The sequence below is a fragment of the Prunus avium genome, chromosome 1 (genome assembly GCF_965620075.1).
Source record: "Prunus avium chromosome 1, drPruAviu1.hap1.1, whole genome shotgun sequence".
Classification (NCBI taxonomy): Eukaryota; Viridiplantae; Streptophyta; class Magnoliopsida; order Rosales; family Rosaceae; genus Prunus; species Prunus avium.
The window spans coordinates 52,451,538-52,456,383 of NC_142284.1; the positions used below are offsets into that span (position 1 = coordinate 52,451,538).

At 35.4% G+C, this 4,846-nt stretch overlaps 1 long non-coding RNA gene across 1 annotated transcript; it reads right to left on the minus strand.

Annotated features, from left to right (window-relative positions):
• Nucleotides 1-815: 815 nt before the first annotated feature.
• LOC148297997 (uncharacterized) lies at nt 816-3,227 on the minus strand. The gene is made up of 4 exons (XR_015832934.1): nt 3,068-3,227; nt 2,561-2,636; nt 1,495-1,575; nt 816-1,217 (listed from the first exon to the last, which is right to left on the minus strand). It is a non-coding gene; the product is annotated as an uncharacterized LOC148297997 (long non-coding RNA).
• Between the last annotated feature and the right edge of the window lie 1,619 nt (nt 3,228-4,846).

Consider the following 4,846-nt stretch of genomic DNA (forward strand, 5'->3'; position numbering starts at 1 on the left):
CTGGGTAAGAAGCTTGGTTCTAGCCTTGTACTGAGGTCTAGCTGCTTCTACCTGGTTCGTGTATTTCCGGCTCAGTTTGCATTCTATCCCGTTTTGGTTTCTTTGAAACCAAACATTGACCAAAAAAAAAAAAGATGCAACAAGTACATCATTGGTGCACCTAGTGACCTCTTGCCTTAAGAAAGATACCTCAGCATCCCCGATCTTGCAATTGTGATTGGAGCTTTTCCACCTCGGCAAGGAGGTTTGCAAAAACATAAAAAATAAAAATTTGTAAATCGCCCGTAGTGTGTGTGATTAAGAAAAAGCCTCTCGCACGTGTTTCTGCGCATGCGGAGAGGCTAGTCTAATGAATTTTAGGAATTAAGGCCATTGAACTGGTGTCATTGCTTTAAAGGATGAATTGGAGTTGTTGATTAAAACAAAAGTAAATTTGAAAGTGGATATGATGAAAGTGACATCAATACTATCCAAAATTAATAGGAACATCTCCAATGGAGGTAAGAAAAGAAGAAGAAGAAAAAACGTGTAGACAATTTTGAAATGCAAAGAATTAATAAACATCCAACTCCTAAGTAGACAATTGTCGCAAACAATTTGATATACCAAGCTAAATAAAAAGAAAATACTAGAGACTCTCACCCTTTATCAATAATTGATATCCTAAGTAGAAAAATTAGTATCTCCACACCATCCAAATTACTCTCTTTGGGTACTCTGCAATGGCATCACAACTTGCCAACTCTGTGCATCCTCTTAGATTAAACCAAAGACAAAAAACATTAACAAAACCAATCATTCTAAAAAGTCAGAAATAAAAGAGAACGATGAAACTTTACCTATTATATATGTCGATGGCAATGATGTTGAGTATCAACAAAAGTGTGAAGTACGTAAACTAATAATGAAAAAAAAGAAGGAAAAAAACTCTTGAGGGCATTGTTTAACAATTCAATTAATAGGAAGATGCTTAAACCCCATATATACTTGTAAGCCATCATTGTTAAGCATTCTAATGGCAACAGCGATTGGATCACCCTTGGCACCAGCAAGGCTTCATTGAACCTTTATAAACATTCATTCCCAAATTCACCTTCTCCAATCTTAAGCAGTCTATTTATGTTGTTGGTTGCGTGCCTGAGCTCTAGGAGTAAATACACGCACAAATTATGAGCCTTCTCTCCATGCTGTACTGTAATAAATGTGATCTTCCTTTGCTGTCACATGAATGAATATAAGAAAGTATCAACATCCTTATATAAACATAGTTAAAATTCCGAAATGAAACATAAGAAAATCATAGAGAAAATGTTTACTTGACAAAATGAAACATAATAATGAAAGAGACATAAAGAAACCAAGACAAAATTAGCCAAAATAGAGAAGATTAAAATTCGGAAATCAAACACCCAAATTCAGAAATCCTAACAAACAATTTAAAACTTGGAAGAGCACGTGTGATGACAAAAAAGAGATAGGATTTGAAATAATGACCTGGTAAATAGCTTGAACGCTATCCCTCCTATACAAATTTAAATCTTCTCTCTTTCTGAGTTTGAACACTACCTCCTTTATCTGAGCACAAACGGTTTTTAGTTATACCAGCACCAAGAAAAAACACATCATAAGAAGAGCAACAAAAATTAGAGGAGAATATATTGAAGTCCAAGCACATGATCCTCATGAAGCTTTTAATTCCTCTACCAAAAGTATTCCTTGAGAAAAGAAGAAAAGAAACAGAAAATCAAAACATAATCTGATTCCTAACAGAAAAGAAATGCCAAAAAAGACGCCAATCTTTTGCTGAAAGATGCAACAACAAAAAACAGCAAGATAGGAGAAACTAATACAGATCGTAAATAAACAGACATGAAAAAGAAAAAACAAATAAGACACTATAGGCAGAGAATCCGGTGAAGTGTGCTTGTGTGCTATGTAGACTTAAACACTGGGTTTTAATCTACGCATCAGAATTTGACATGCATAAACGTTAAAGTTCTTAGCAACTAAACACCCAAATGTCACAGAAATGTAAAAACCAAATAATATGCAAAAACCAAAATTCTGCATCTTGAACCAACAATATGCAGAAAAACAAATTTCTTGATATGAATTGCACCTATCTATTGGCTAACTATGCAGAAAGTACAACTACAGTAATATGAACATAAAAAATAAGCAAACCACCCCTAAATATCATCAAAAACCAATATATAAACAAAGAGAAAAATTCATAGTAGTTAATTGTTATTAGGGATTTCAAAATAAATGAAAACCAACACTGCATTCCAGTCAGAAACACCAGAAAAGTAATAAGGGGAATTACGAAAGGGTGTTTTGTGGAGAGGAAGCTTAAAAATTAAATGCCAAAGCCCTCTTCTTTGACTTTGTGTTTTTCCTTTTGTCACCTGCGTCCTCCAGAAAGACAGAAATAGAAAGAGGAAATTACTGACCTAAAATTGTATTCTCAAAAACACCTAGTGTCAAACACAATCAGCATCCCGATGTAAAAAAGAGAGGGTGGTATCTGAATACACTAATTGAACAACCCAATACTTACCCCCTGAAATTGGTAGTTGAACAACGCTCTGCCTCATTCTTGAATTTCTTTCCTTGGTCCTTGATATTGCTTGAAGCTGTCATACAATAAATTTGTAAGGATAAGCATTCAGTATGCGAACAATGAAAAAATACAAATATGATTCAGAAGTAGTGATTGAAGCGCCTGTTTTGTGTGACACTCAGGGCACTGTACATCTATACAGAGCCAAAGCAGAATTGAAATAGAAATGGTTATTGAACCACCCATGCACAGAGACAGAAAAGATTGTCCAGTAATCGACAAATTCATCAACCAAGAGAAGTAAACCCGAATGTGGACCCAAAAAAATTAAGAGAAAAAACAGGAATGAAGAATCGCAAATTTCAACCACACAAAGAAGAACAAAATTCAATCCCCAATTCAGTGAATACAAACCACTCTGAAATCAAATATGAAACCCATAAAGTGCACACACAAAAACCAACTAAATTAAAATCAGAAGAAAGAAAGATCTGTTAGGCTTACCATAGAGCAAGAGAGCATTTGTTGATAGCTGGTGAGGGGAAAGTGAAACCGAAAATTTGAAATAGGAAACAGGAATGAGATCCCAGATATCCATTCTGTTTTTGTATGCTGAGTGAGCAGTAGTAACTGAATAAAAAAAATACCTTGCACGCGTGGGCTTGCGGTTTTCAGTCGTATGATGGGTTTTCCCCTCTTTGCACGCGTGGGTTCTCAACTCCCGTCGTCTTCATTTTTCTTTTCTTTTTTTCTCTTTTTCAAATTTGTTAATTGGGTGATGCTTTACCATTTTATCCAAATTTAATATAAATCATGTTCTTTTGTATTTGAGTTTGTTGTGCATGTAAATTTCAGTGGAGACTCTGTTGGATTTTGCGGTAGAAGTCAAATCCTAAAGCAGTTTCTGGTTTAGGGCAAGAAGGATATTTTCGTCATTTGTGCCCAACATTTGTCAGGTGTCGGACACGCACGGGGTTCGACCTGGATTCCAAAGTGGAATTTGGGTCGGGTCCTATCACTATACATGTAATAACCGTCGTCTAAGGCTTATTCTTAAATGACGTTTTGGATCGTTGTTTAAACACGCACACCTTTGAAATATTTGACCACGACCTAAAATTTTCAAATTTCGCCCTTCCTCGAAAATATTTCGCTCTCTCTCTTCAACTCAAATTCTAATCTTAAAGATTTCGCGCTCCATCGTCCATCGTCAACATTTCGCTCTACATCGGATTGACTTAGCATGCTAATAGAAAATCAATTAACGGTCATATGTCTCATCCAACGAATTCCCCGTCTTGGAAACTTATTGATGATAAATGGCCGGAGTTTGATAAAGAGCCAAGAAACTTGAGACTGCCTCTCTCATCTGATGGATTCAATTCCCACAGTTCTCTAAGTAGCAGATACAGTTATTGGCCAATTATCTTAGTTACATACAATCTCCCACTATGGCTATGCATGAAACGAAAATTCATGATGTTGACCTTATTGATTTCCGGTCATAAACAACCCAGAAATGATTATACATCAACTTAGAGCCTTTGATTGACGATTTAAAATCTTTGTGGGATAAGATTAGAAGAGTCTATAATGCACACATATGAGAATACTTTACACTCAGAGATGTATTACTATGAACAATTAATGATTTTTCCACATATGAAAATTTATCTGGTTGTGTCGTTAAAGGATATAAAGCTTGTCCAATATGCGGTGATGAAACACCAGACATAGAAAATGGTTACCAACATATCATCCATATCAGAGGTAGCGTGCATCTTTTAATCGGAGAAGAAGTGCTGCAAATGGTTGAATGTATTAATTACAAATGGGGCTCAAAAAAATAGGGAAGTGGAGGTGAAAATGATGGTGACAAAGTTTGTTGGAAGAAAAAGTCAAAATTCTCTGATCTCGAATATTGGAAATACCTTTATGTGAGGCATGCCCTAGATATTATGCATATTAAGAAGAATGTTTGTGATAGTATCATTGGTTCGTTGTTGGATATCCCTAGAAAAAATAAATATGGGATTGCTGCTCCTTTAGATTTATTGAACATAGGGGTCAAGACTGATTTACAACCCGAGTATGGAGAAAGGCGTACTCACTTGCCTCCAGGTCCTTGGAATTTATCAAGAGCATAGAAGAGAACAGTTTACAATTCTTTCTATGGTATGAAGGTCCCTGAAGGTTATTTTTCAAATATAAAAAATCTTGTATCTTTAAAAGATTCAAGATTTCTTGGTTTTAAATCACATGATTGTCATACCTTGATGCAAC